The 14819-nt window shown below is 40.2% G+C and overlaps 1 long non-coding RNA gene across 1 annotated transcript in view; it reads left to right on the top strand.

The window, feature by feature from the left end:
- Positions 1 to 14819, top strand: part of LOC117801510 — an 81168-nt gene that overhangs the window by 5702 nt on the left and 60647 nt on the right. Inside the window, exon 4 of the long non-coding RNA XR_004624089.1 lies at positions 8087 to 8188. This is a non-coding gene — a long non-coding RNA (uncharacterized LOC117801510). The remainder of the gene's footprint in view (positions 1 to 8086; positions 8189 to 14819) is intronic.

The following is a 14819-nucleotide window of genomic DNA, read 5'->3' as shown; positions in this document are numbered from 1 at the left end:
CCACACTTGGAGAAGGAAGGGGACTCTTCAGGCATCCAATGCTTGCTTGAGTGGGCTGCCCTTCCCTCTCAGAACTCCCAGTGTGGAGTGTAGGGCCGGGCTGGTCCCCATGGCCTCCAGCATGACGGGAGCAGCTGGGGGTTATTTTTGCAGTGGGGGCATTAGAGGAACAAGAGTGCAGTTGCCCGGGGCCGTCCTCCATGTGGGACTGTGCAGGGGGTCACAGGTTAGAGCAGGCTGCGTCAGCTTCAAGGAATGGGAGCTGAGCTGAGCTAGTGTCAGGCTAGCCCACATACCTTCTCAAAGTCCCTTCCACCTTGGCCTGAGCTTCAGACCAAGAGGCCATGGGTCTGGACTACCTCATTTTAGCCCACCATGCTGTTCAAACAGCTCTTGGCATTTGATTCACCCTCACCCTATCCTGTGTGGACTTGGGACAGATCCTCTATTTTCTATCTAAATGGTCATCCTCACTTTAATAGGCATCTGTTCAAAATTCTTAATTGTTCCTGGTAGATTTAATGCCTTTTCTTGTATTTTCCTATATCTTTGTGCTCTCTCAGTGCCATCAGATGGGGACTTAGCAGTTTGCTTCATACCAAATTGCATCCTGTAACTTGAGGTTTGTATACAAGCAACAGAAAAATCCCAAATTATAGAAACTCAAAAGAGCTCAAGAAACATGCATGGATTTCTCTCATGTGAAAGAGTAGAATAAAATTGTGTAGGGCTGGTAATGTGGCTCTGCTCCAGGAAATCCTTAGAAAACAGATCACTGGGCTTTTTCCTGTGCAGTGTGACCTCATGTTCATGGTCCACAGTGGCATCTGTTCCCAGACAGCAGGAGGGGTGAAGTGATGGAAAAGAGAGGCAAAGGGCATGGTCGGCCAATTCTCTTGCCAGGTTCCCAGGAGCTGCTCTCTGACATTTTGGATTACTTCTCAGTGACCAGACCTTCGTCACAGGACCATGCTCAGCTGCAAGGGAGGCTGGGTAACATGGCATTTATTTTGGGCAACCACGTGTGTGTTAAAAATTGCATTACTAGAGGGGCGCCTGGGTGGCACAGCGGTTAAGCGTATGCCTTCGGCTCAGGGCGTGATCCCGGCGTTATGGGATCGAGCCCCACATCAGGCTTCCTCTGCTATGAGCCTGCTTCTTCCTCTCCCACTCCCCCTGCTTGTGTTCCCTCTTTCGCTGGCTGTCTCTATCTCTGTCAAATAAATAAATAAAAATCTTTAAAAAAAAATTGCATTACTAGAAAAGAAGGTGAGAATGGATAGTGGAGAATAACTAGCAGCCTCGGCTGCAAGCATCTATTCTAAAAATAGATTGGGGGCACGTTCTTGGTAAAAAGAAAAGTACGTGTTTCTACAAAGTAAACCGAATGATCTGTTCTTGGAGTGCACATCATTACCTACCCTGATATATGTACAAACACACCATTTTATTTGGGTCAGTATTTACATACATAATAGAATTATATTTTAAGTCAAGTAGATGGAGTTATATATTGGGAACATTTTTAAGCTATTACTGTAAATAGTGATGACTTGTTCTGGAATGTTTTCCCCAATATTGCAATAATCCTCTGAGCTATTATGTCGGTCTGTGATCTTAAGCAACTCAGCCAGCCACTCAGATGGTGAAATCTCTGAAATCCCTCTGGGGTCCCAGTTGCCAGAATTAGTTCAACTTAGTGCCAGGAAACAATACCCCATGGCTATCACGTCTGCATATTTTGTTATAGAGAAGCAGGATACTGGGGGAGACAGTGACACTTGAGTTAAAGCAAGGTGTAGGGAAGGTGTATATATGTTTATGGGGCACATATATTGGCTTGACATTTGTGGGGAAATGCATGGAATGCCAGGTGAAATAAGGTGCTTAATCAAGATTTTTGAGTGCACTGGTGGACAAACGTATCCCTTGCATGACACTGGCCATCTAAGAGAACTTTATAAAATAATCTTTTGGGTTTTTAGGTGAACTTTTTAAAGAGGACAGAAAATATTTTTCTTTAATTTTATTTTTTCATTTATCTATGAAATGAAGGATTCTCTCCTCCCCAAGAGATAGTAAAATTCCATGAGGGAGCAGCCTTTACCTTGATTAACTTGAAAATAGTCTTTGTTGGTTTGCAGATACAAAGTTTTTAAGTTACTGTTTCTTAAAGGAACTACATTTTTAACTTTCTAGTTTGTGTTATCTAAGGGAGAAGAGTAAATCTAAGGAGCACTTTTGAACAAAAAAAACTTTTTACCTTCAATTAGCAGCTGCCTTGATATAAGTCCTCCTTCCCCGGGCCCACTGTACGAGTGAGTTCTCTGCACTCTCTCTCTGTCCTCCGAGGTATAGGATTTCTGTGACAAGTTTTGTCTTGTGTGTTGACACATGTTACTATAAACCATTCTGAAAATTGAAGAATCACCTTGTAATTGCTTCCTTCTACTCAGTTTCCATGTCTGAACTGGCATTGGTGTTTGCCAAAATCGAAGACTCTCAGCCAATGGCAGCCAAGACAGGCCTAGCTCCAGAAGGCCTCAGCCACAGCAGCCACTGCCATGACTGTGCTCCTAGCAAGCGTGGTGGTGGGTGCCCTTTTTCATAGTCATGCAGGTGGAGCAGTTCAGAGGAGGCAGAATGGGAGTTATAAAAATGCAGGCAAAACTTTTTATTAAATGAAAAATTTTTAAAGATTTCATTTATTTATTTGACAGGGAGAGAGAGGAAGAGAACATGAGCCAGGGGGAGCAGCAGAGGGAAAGGGAGAAGCAGACTGCCTGCTGAGCAGGGTGCCCAACGTGGGGCTGGGTCCTAGGACCCTGAGATCATGATCTGAGCCTAAGGTAGCCACTTAACTGACTGAGCCACCCGGGCACCCCTTATTAAATGAAATTTAATGTTTCCCCCCCCCCGCATTGTATTTGGGTACACAGTTGTAAATGGCTTACCAGCCTAATAAATTGATGACTAAAAAATAAATAGTTTAACAAAGAAAAATAAAAATGACTCAACAGCTTTCAAAAGTAAAAGATCCAAGTAAAAAAAAAAAATGAGTCATTAAGCATGCTCATGCATCTTTGGATTATTAGATCCAATAGGATGATTTCATTTGAGCAAAACCAAAATCTTCCATTTCATTAAATTATAAAAATGTATAAATTTAAATTTGTAAAAATAAAATTCAATGACATATTTCTTTGAATGTAAGGATAGTATTACAACTATATACATCTGTTCAGTATTTCTTTTTATAATTAAGTAAAATAATATTTCTTAGCACTAACGTTTTTGAGAATTTTTTTCCTTTAACCAGAGGCCATACAACAAGTTTGCAAAACACAAAACCGGGAAGCTAATTCGTAGTGTCTGCCCTTGTCCACATGTCTACACCATCTCTCGCCTGAATTTCCAGGCTCACTTGTCCTTTCCCATCAGTCAGGAGCACCACAGGTAGGCCGTCAGTTGAAGCACTCAGTTACCCTTTCTGACTAGGAGGCTGACACACTTTTACCCTAATGAGTATTAGTGAACTGTCAGAAGGTTAGTCTAATAAACAAGGTGCAATAAGGGAAGAATATAAATTTGTATTCGATACTAAAAAGCAGAGATGGTAGGGAGCGGTAGTTGGCAGAGTGCCAACCCCGTAGAGCTATTAGTTAATGAATTGACTTAGAACTGTCATTGTAGGAAGTGAGGTATAAGGAGGGTCCTTCTGAAAATTTGTGACAATCAAATTTAACATGGCCTATTATAACTGAGTCCTTCCTAAGCCTTGTAAATTGAATTTGTTATCCATTTGGATATATCTTTATATCAGATGGCTTTTATTTTTCTTAGATTTATATGATCATGTTCTCGGTACATCCATCCCCGCCTTCATTGTCTGCAAAGCCCATGGCCCCTATGTGTGTGCACTGCGATACACACACGCGCGCACACACACACACACACACACACGGAGTCCTTGGGGGAAGGAAGGGATTGGTAAAGTAGATAAGATACTAGAAACAACAACAAGAAGCAAAGTAAAAACTGGAAGCAGAATGAGTGTAAGAAAAATGCAATGCATCAAGTTGAAGTATTTAAATATTGCTAGTTTTAGTTTATGAATTTGTATTTGCCCTTCTGAGCACAGATGTGAATAGTGAGCAACATCTTGTTCTCTCTCACCTTATTTCATTCTTTCATAACATAACCTTCAGTGAACCACTGGAATGCCCCACCTGTAACTGTTACTGGAGGAGATCTTGAGTCTTACAGGTTATACACTGCAGAGCCAACATGAAAGGACACTGGTTTTTTTCCCCCAATCTCTCATGAAGTTGTTAGACTCTGACACTGGGAGGCTGATTTATGTCTGTTCATTGGGGAGGCATGCTTAGTGGACAAAGACAAGGAGAATAACCAGAATTTGGCCTGTGATTTGGTACTGAGTTTTGTAGTTGGGAAAACAGAATGTTCATTTGTGTACCTTCAAAGACATTCTCAAGACATCTCATCCCATAAATTTCCAAGTGAGTAATTTGTATTCTCAGGGGCCCTCTAAGGAGTGATCTACAGAATAACCTTCAGGGATGTTCAGGCAACCAAGAACAGGCTGGATTCTTCAGAGGGCACATGGCTTCCTCAGTACTTAATCAGAGTCTGTCAGGAGATGGGCAAAACCTCCCCTGTTAACTTAGCTCTACTGTGTAACCTGAGTTTGTTTCTCCCTTTCAATGTTCTAAGTTTACCTTTGATGCAAAAATAAGAAGAACGATTTGTAAAAGTTTTTCAGACTTCATATTTTTTTCTTTGGAGGCCAAATGGGAAGGTATATAAGTGAGATACTAGAAAATCGAAACCTAAAGGAGCTCTAACTTTGCCTGTAGTTGTAATTCAATTAAGTTGATCTACTTTACCATAGAAGAAGAAGAAAGGCAACTCACTAAACCTCTGTAAGGATCAGCTATAAAATGCAGACTATATCAACCTCAAAAAAGCCTGGGATTATGTAAGCAATGACTTATTATAGTGTTAGTACATATGTGATAATGGCTATTATGAAGATAGGTTTATCAGGTAGTATGGCTTCTTTAGTTATTTAAGAAAATAACCATTTATCTTAGTTAGCTTGGGCTCAGCTGGATAGTTCTTCTAGTTTTATCTGGGCACCCTTATGAACGTGGTGTGAGTGACAAATCATCTAGGTGTTTCTGCTTCTGGGATGTGGCTGTTGATTGGGACAGTGGAACCAATGGTCCATATGTTTCTCATCCTCCAGAAAGGCAGCCTGGGTTTATTCATGTGGTGATCTCAAGAATCCAAGAGGAAGAAAAGCATCCAAGGTCTCGCTTGAATTTAGAACTGGCATATTATCGTTTTTGCCATATTGTCTTGGCTAAAGCAAGTCACAAAAGTAGCTCAGATTTAAGGGATGGGGAAAGAGACTCCACCTCCTTCTGGGAGGAGTGAAGGCATATGGCAAAGGCCATGGACAAAAGGAAGCTGAAAATGTATGGACATTTTTGTAATCTACCACAGTAAGTATATACTGTATAATTTATTCTTTATACTGAGCTTAATTTCACAATGGCTTCGAGGTGGCTTATTTAAAAAAATTAATGTAGTGATGTAGTAACAGGCACATAAAAATTTAAAAGCTAGTCTTAATATACATGAAAACAGGAGGCCAAATCCAAGATTTTTGCATCAAGGAACACGCTATTGTGAACAGTGAGGTTGTCTTCATAGAGCATTTGAGCCATTGAAACAACAGGTTTTGGTCAAAAACCTTTTAAATAAAATGGTGACACAAGTTAATAGTAATGGAACCCTTGAACCTGTATAGTATATATTAGAGCTGATTCAAGAGCCAAGGGATCTGTGCTATAATTGTCTCTCTCCTTCTCTTAAACTCTTGATTGCTGCTATTGAAGGACCTCATGAGAGGTTTTGTGAGGCAGAAGAGAGGGCTTTGGAGTCTTGAAGACTGTCCTGATTGACAAACTGGGGGTTTAATCCAGTTCTGTGTGGCCTTTCTTAACTTTCTTAACAGTTTTCTCAAATTGGGGCTTATGGGACAGAATATGTTAAGTCATGTGAAAAGGATGTTATAGATGTCAAAAATGTCACTTTCCTCTGATTCTTTATTTTATCTTGTCTCCCAGAAAAACATGCATAACTGCTTTTTAAGAGGGATGATTTTTTTCTTGGTCTCATTCACAGATACATCCAAAAATATAGAATATTCATTGAATGGAATTGGTGAATATTCTGAATCTTGACCCTATGTAAGATTTCCAAAAATAGTTTCTGGAACCAAAGCAATGGTCTACTCAGTGTACTGAGGGGAGTTTTCCATGCCTTAAAGCCTCCAATCTGTTAGCTCTCTAGTTTCCAAAGCCCGAGGGCATTGGGAACATTTTGTAGCTTAGCAGTTCTCTTGAAAATGTGTGGGGGTGACTTTCGCTCAAGCAAGTTTGTGGCCTCCTGAAGCTACACCATTTGCTTCTTTCTGCATGAAAAGAGGAGGGGATCATATAGCTAGAAAGACCTTCGTGACTTGACTGAGACATTCATTTGTATTTCTTATGCTCCTATTATGTGTTTTCTTGGCTCAAGGTAATGTGGATGAGAAAGACAAAGTTCTTGCTCTGATCCGCGGTTTCTGTTTTATGGAAACCAAGGGGCAAAGAGATAATAATGTACAAGATGGGTTCAGATGATGATAAATGGTATTTTTTAAAAAGCATGATATCATGATAGAGCAAGTAGTACGGACAGAGGTGGGCACTGTTCCAATCTGGTGCCGAGGAAGACCTTACTGGCAAACAAGATTTTTCTGAACTGAGATGAAGCTCAAAAGAAGTCTGCCAGGTAGATCTTTCCAGTGGAGGGTCAGTAAGTATGAAGACTCTGAAGCAAGAATAAGCTTGATGTATTTAAGGAACAGCAAAGGCAGCATGACTGGAAGTCTTGGGAGAGGGAGAAATAAAGCCAGAGAGACAGGTAAGAGTCAGACCATGGTGGTCTATGGAGACCCTCATAGACTTAGTAAGAAGCTGGGGTTTTCTTATTGAGGGGAAAATTATATATATACACGTATATAATATAGTACTAACATTTTCAAATATATAAATATAGTTTCACATGTATAGGTAGCTTTTTGGGTGTCGCTTCCATTGGTGACATACTCCTTGGCTCAAAGCCACAGACAATATGCTAGTTAGGTCTGCTCGAATTAAATTTCTAGTATGTACAGCCAACTCATATATGTTAGAAATATTTTAAATAAAATATTCCTTGAAATATACTGAGACAGAGGACCAGAGGACCTAAGTGATCACAGTATCTTTGCCATGGAGTGAATCCAGCATTAATGGTGAAATCTGAGGGTCCAAGTGTACTTGGATGTGACGAGAAACCTCAGAAATGGTCCCTTTGCTCTCAGCCTCCTTTCCCTTCCATGATTTATTAGAAAATAAATACTTGGGAGTTTAAGAATCCTGAGTGGGTGATTTATGTTAGTGAGATTGTGTGCACATATCTATGTCATCTGTAAAACATTAGCTTGTAAAGTTCTGAACTCTTCAGGATTCATTTGCTAATTTCCTAGTCACACCAGTAAGCTTTTCTACAGAAAAACTGCTCTTCTATAAAAATGTGTCCATGTAGGAATTATGGGGAAAAAAGCTATAAAGTAACTAATCAGTTTTTAATGAGCACCTACAAGTGCTTGGGGATACAACGATAAACAAGAAATGCATAGCCTACTAATAGAGACCAGAAAGTGAACTGGCTTCTCTCTCTCTTTCTTTTTATTATGACAAAAACTGACAGTAAAATATAGCATATAATGAAAACTAAAACTCCTTCCTCAGAAATTACCATTTGCAATTGTTTTCTGGAATTTCTTCTATATATTTCCAAACATACCTGTTTGTATAAATGTTACTGAAGACACATTACATATCTTTTTTGGGTTTTTTTGCTTAATAGATCTAGAACATCTCTTTGTGGGAATACTCACAAGTCCACTTTTTTTAAATGGTCGTGAGCTATCTTTTCTGTGCAGAATTAAGAAATTATTTTCTTATAGGTCCAAGGAGGCTACAATGGGAACACATAGAAAGGCACATCCCCACAGATTCTGGAGATTAAGAAAGCGTTCCCAACTGATGCATGGACAGAGATCTGTGAGGTAAAAAATGGTGGGCTGGGTGGGACGCTGGGGAAGGGGGAAGCCAACATGTTGGAGGAGACAGCACTCTAAATAGAAGAGACCTGGGCAAAGATAGGGAACAGGGATGAGGATAGGGATGGAGAACAATGAACTGAATGTAGTTCAAGTCTCTTAAAATTATATAGGTAATTTTAATTTATTTATTATTCATTTATTTATTTTAAGTAATCTCTACACCCAACACAGGGCTCAAACATACAACCCTGAGATGAAGCGTCACATGCTCTACCAACCAAGTAGAGCCAGCCAGGTGCCCTTAATTTTTAACCATGGGATAAAATTTATATTTTAAATGTTTTTTTTTTAACTTTGATACAAATTGAAGAAATTTATAATGTATGTAGTGCAAGTTGATTGAAACTGAGGTAATTAGGTACTTCTTAGTGAGCCCATGGTGTCCTGTAGGGATCACCACTTTATTTTCCTTGAGCACTCGGAGAAGAAAGACTGATGGCCAGAAGCATCAAGGACTCGTTGTTTGGGTGGAGCCAAATAGTGCAGAGATCAAAGGCATTATCAAGTAGTTTGAGAGGCAAATATTATTACTAATTTTTTAGTACTTTATGGCTTAACAGTATTTCCACTTACTCTTGACAGCATTTGTGAGAATCAGAAAAAAAAATTTAAGTCCTAATTTGTAACATTTGCCAACTTTCATGGTATAAATACTCCTACTGTAGCCAATTTCAAGCTAATAACATTTTAACAGCTGGCTCACAAATTCCTGAATATTTAACAATCAGGTCTCTAACACACAACTATAAATAGTAGGTGGCACCCAGCCTCATTTTTTTCTCATTCCAAGTTTTACCTGTGAAGATGCCTCTATCTTTGAGCCCTCGTATTCAATTTGGTCACAAGGTGAAGTCTGCCCGTGGGGTCTGTTTGTTGATGAGGCAGTTTCTTTAGCAATGAAATTCAAAGATAGTCTGCGTCTCTTATATCCTTTCATTGTTTAACACTTATTTATTAAGCACATGGTAATGGTTATAAATAAAATCTCAAAAAACTTACAAGGCAGCTACTATCATCATCGGGTTGTACAGATGGCAACAAAAACACAGAGACAGAGTGATTTGTCCAGCGTCACCCAGTTGCTAAATGCATGAGCTAGGATTTGAACTCAGGCATCTGGCTCGAGTCTGTTCTCTTAACCAGTTCCTACTGCTTCTTCCATGTTCGTGTCAGAAATACACCTGCAGCACATTAGTAGCTCAGCCCACATCACCTCAAACATTAGGCCTGAGTCAAAAACGTACATGTATAATAACAGTTCATTTCGAAGTGAAATCGTAAGGGAGCAGCAGTGATGGGAAAAGAGGGGAAATCAGGACAGAGGAAAGGCACATTGAAGGGAATGTTGCCCACAGCCCCCGGGAAAGCTATTATGTGGTCTCAGAAGATGTCTTCAGAGAAGCCACACAAAGCTTCTGAATCTCTTGACAGTGTGTTCCACAGATGGAAAGAGAAATTCATCCCAAGCGATGTTAACTCACCTGTACTTTTTTGGGTTTTTCATACGTGGGTGCCAAGTGGGTCCTAGGACATCTCCTATCTCAGCAGTCACAGAAAATCCTGCAACATGAGCTTGGAGGGCTGTGGTGCAGGCTGTGGCAAGGTTCCATTGGGCTGTGCCCTTGAGTGGCTTGATGGTCAGAGTAAGCAGCCACCGAAGCAGGCTCTTTAGTCAGGGGTAGTGGCCAAGGCAGTGGTGGCCAAGGCAGCAGTGGCTTGGTTCTGTTGGCCAAGGCAGTGGTGGCTTTGCTCTATTAGCACAGGTGTTGATCCCATATGGCCCAAATCAAGGGAAGTGGACAGACCTGGGAGGGTGCCTAAACTAAAGGGGGGACACTTCCCTTCCAAACTTCTGATGACTTTGAGTGGTAGGGTATCAGTCTATCCTACATTTACGTATTGTGGCATGGGGTAGACCAGTAGTGTACTCCTTCCACAATTCATTTTCACACTGCTGGTGACAGAGGAGGGCTCACTGAGGGCATTAATGCTTCTGACACAATCACCCGGACCCTTGTGACTGGTCGGGGAATAGTGGTAAACTGAAACCTGAGACCCAGGCATATGCCTCCTAAGGAAGTCAGAAATCGGTTTAGGTTGTAAATATATAAGTTATCCCTGAAAGCTACTTCACAAGCCTAGGAGGTCGTAAAAGATTAATTCAGTCTCCCTCTTTTATATTCTTATAATACTTTTGTTGTTCTTTATATGACACTTATATTTTACCATAGATGAACACTATTTGACTCAGAATCCTAGATTGTAAGTTCCTTGAAGGTGCTTTTTTTTTTTTTTTGTCTTCATCAATCCTTTTATTGGTGCATGTAATCAACAGCCCCATATACGTCTGTTGACTTGAAAGCAATGTTGTATCAAGGCCAGTTGCATACGCTATGCATGGCTCAGTGCAAAATGAAAATGCAGGGTCCATGTTCAAAAAAGGGAAAGTGCTGGGTTGCATGAGTGATGTAGTGGGTTGGGTGATTGACTCTTGGCTCAGGGTGGTAATCTCAGGGTGGTGAGATTGAGTCCTGTGTTGGGCTCTGTGCAGAGTCTGCTTTTGTTTCTCTCTCTCCCCCTGTCCCTCCTCCCTGCTCTCTCTCTTTCTTTAAAATAAATAAATCTTAGGGGAAAAAAGTGCCACTAAATGTACCAAAATATAAAGCTTTTTAAAAAAATATTTTGTTATAAAACATGAGTAGTGTAGAAGTAACAGCACAACCTTACAAATTATGAAAAATATTTCTGATGCTGACATTTTATACAATACCATAAATAATGTGATCTTGACTGTTCAGAAATAATTTATTGGTTCACTTCTCCAAACTCATTTATTAGATCATTAAACTTATACTTTGAGCATAATATATAAAATATATATATATTCAAGACTTTATTTGTGTGAGAGAGAGAGAGATAGAGCATGACCAAGTAGGAGGAGGCAGTGGGAGAGGGAGAAGCAGACTCCCCATGGAGCAGGGAGCCCACACGCGGCTGGATCCCAGGACCCCGAGATCATGACCTGAGCCAAAGACAGATGCTTTAGCCACTGAGCCACCCAGGTACCCCAAAATATTTGTATTTTAAAAGCAATATTGAAAGTGACAGTCATCATTCTTAAACTCAAGATTGAAAATAGTTTCTTATAATTTGTAATTTTGAGAAAAATCTGATGTAGCCATTGTTGGAGTTATGAATATTTTATAAACCATGACAGCATTAGGATAAATTTCTGATATCAAAATAATGTGTAAGTTTTTAGCACATCTAGAAGTGATTCCTATGGAACAATTTTTCTAAGAAAATGTAATTTTTCATAAAAATCAGTTTTGAGTCGGTCTGAATTTAATTTTATGTGTGAATTTATCCAATGGCCTTTTAATGCTTCCTCTCACAATTCTTGTAAACTTACAGAGGGTGTACAAGAAACAAGTGACTGCATGATTTGCATGTAAATCAAAACACGTTTATGCATTCTATTGCCATCTATTCAGTTACAATAAAATTTGAATTTTAAAATTGTTTTCGTCATTAATCACTTCATCTCAAGCTTCACATGAAAATACATTTAGGTTTTTTAAAATTCAGTGCTACAATATTTCCATTAATTTCTGTTTATAAGCCTGTGGATATTTCATTTGCAATACTGCAGCGTTGTTCAAAGCTGGAGATTCTAAGCGCTTTGAAGAATTCTCAGAACCCCTAACAGGCTTTATTGCGACGTCCCTGCCTGCTTTTGTTCTGTGGTAATGTACCGCCGCGGTTTACCTCCCCAGCGCTGCCATGCTCGTTGCCCTGCTCAGGTGGAAGAGTTACTATCTACGCAGGCGCAGCAGGGTCAGGTTCTGACCAATAGGCAAGCTGACCTCCCCTCACCGGTCTCTTCCTTTGTCCTGGGATTGTGACCGCCTCTGTGCGCCTGCCGCCGCCGCAAATCTGGATCTCGGTTGTGGCCCAGCCAAGCCCTTAGGGCTCCATGGTAGCCCGGACTGCCCTGAGGCTGGTCCTGTGTGTTAGTGACCCGGTCCGCTGCTGGGTGCTCGAGGTGCCTGCACCGTTGCAGCCGGACCAGAGCGGTGTGGCCTCCCTGCTGTTTGGTACATCTTCTCTGTTCACATCAGTCCTCAGCTAGGCATTCTCCGATGGTGACAGCCAAGCACAACAAAATGATGAACTGAATGGGTCTCACACCCAAGAAATCAACCCTGGCTTTGTCTTGATTTTATCAAGACATCTGTTGACAGCCGAAAAATAAAGCCTAGATCAGTGGCACAGAAATGTTTTTGATCCCAAACATCGTAAGAAGGACATTTACATTGTGACTCAGACTATACACATATCTATATATATCTGAGACAGAGGTTTCCTGCTTCATACTTAAAATTAATAGGAGACGTCTTCTAATAACTCATGTTGAACTTCTAAGCATGAACAACCCACTCGGTTGATTTCACAACTGGTATCAGTTGTGACCCTGCAGTGTGGGGAAACACTGGGCTGGATGGTGGTACAAGTCAGTATGAGCGTGATGACGGTTTGCAATTTTACATCTGAAAACTTTGTGGTAAAGTAGATTATCCAACTGGAAAATCTTGCTCAAAGGCAGTTCATTAAAGGAATGCTTGTAAAGTGGAGACAAGTGTTTGGTGATGAACTGCGAGGCTCAATACTCAGCTCTGCCTGGTTGTACGTTTTCATCCGTGGCTTGGATGAAGCAGGTTGTAGTCCCATTCAACGCATGGAGCGCAACTTCGGGGCCCCGCACTGTGCTCTGGCTGGGGTTGCGTGCCATCCGGTGCGGGACCCAAACACGTGACTCAGCGCAGAAAGATGAAGCGCTATGACAGATGTCACCACCCAGGGATACAAGGGCACACAGGACGGAATTCCGTCCTAGAGTGTAGGCCGGTCACGCACCGTCTGGGGATCTTTGAGTACCACCCTCCAACATGTGAATTACAAATAAAATAAAAAATGGGAAAGTAGATTTCACATGCTTTTACTCATCCCCAACGCATGAAGACCAAAATGCCCATCAAATAAAATAATGTTCTAAAAGAAGGGACAACTAACTTTTTGACAAATGATTTAAAAGGCTCAGAAAAGACTAAATTCTGAATTTCTCTTGATTTCTCTTTTTTTCAACTGGAATTTACATATAATTTTTTCCTGTTATGGCTCATTTTATGTGTCAACTTGACTGGGCCATGGGGGTGCCTGGATATTTGGTGAAACATTATTCTGGGCATAGCTGTGAGCATGTTTCTGGATGAGTTAACCTGTGACTCTGTAGACTGTTAAACTGATTACCCTCCTTAACTCCGATGCGCTATGTCCCATCATTTGAAGGCCTGAATAGAACAAAAATGCTGCCTTCTTCTAAGTGAGGGAGAATTTCTCCTGCCTGACTGCTTTCCAGCTGGGACATCAGATTTTTCCTGCCTTCTGATTCAAACTGAAACATTTACTTTTCTTAAGTTTTAAGCAAACCAGTCTTTGGGCCAAACCCATACCATTGGTCCTTCTGGCTCTCAGGTCTTCAGACTTGGACTGGAGCTACAACACTGGTCTCCAGCTTAACCACGCACCCTGCAGGTCTTGGGACGTCTCAGCCTCCATAATTCACGAGCCAGTTCTTTAAAATAAATGTCTTCACCCACGTACATGTCCTGTCGGTTTATTGTATTGGTTCTGTTTCTCTGCAGAACTCTAATAAATAGTTGTAAAAAATTTTTCAAGTTACTTTAATGTTTTTATTATAAAAGCACTGTAACTTTAAGTGGAGAAGATATGCAAAAAAAGAAGAGCAGGAGAAGGAGAGGAGGAAAGGAGAAGGGAAGGAAGGAAGTAACAAAATCCATAATCCTACCAGTTTTAGTTAATCCCTGTTAGAACCTTGGTATATATACTTCCAGATCTGTGAGTGTTTATACACATATATATTTAGTATAGTGAAAATGGAATTATATGCTTTTTTAAAGTTTTATTTTTTTAGATAATGATATATTTCAACCTGTTTCCATGTCAGTAAATCTCCATTCTCCACATCTTTATAGCCAAATAATATTCTAGAACTTACTACCCAATGCTATGTTGATATTTAGATTATGTTCAATATTTGAACATAAACAATGTAAACTTTTTTGTATCTATTCTTAGCATATATCCATTAGCATGTCCTCAACATAAGTTCCTGTGGTAGAATTTCTGGGACATAGAAATGTACATTTTTAAAAAAACTGTTGCCCCCTTTTTTGGGGGGTATGAATTGTCTTCCAGGAAGTGGGACCCGATTTGTACTTCTGCCAACAAAGTCTGAGTGCCTAACATGCTTTCTAAATGTCTAACATTTGCAGAAAGATATGAGAGAAGTCATATATTAATTAACAATAAAAACTTACAAAAATCTCAATGGTTTTACTTTTAAAGAGGATGAGCATTGGCAGAAATAAGTAAGATCTTTCATTTAACTTCATAAAAAAATTTTTGAGTGTATTACTGGCTGTGAAAAACCTGCATTGTTCTGATCATCATTTGCATAACAAACCATTTCAAAACTTAGAGGCTTAGAACG

The sequence above is a fragment of the Ailuropoda melanoleuca genome, chromosome 3 (assembly GCF_002007445.2).
Source record: "Ailuropoda melanoleuca isolate Jingjing chromosome 3, ASM200744v2, whole genome shotgun sequence".
NCBI lineage: Eukaryota > Metazoa > Chordata > Mammalia > Carnivora > Ursidae > Ailuropoda > Ailuropoda melanoleuca.
Note: the sequence above shows the minus strand (reverse complement) of the source record. Positions and strands in the feature narration are given on the sequence as shown.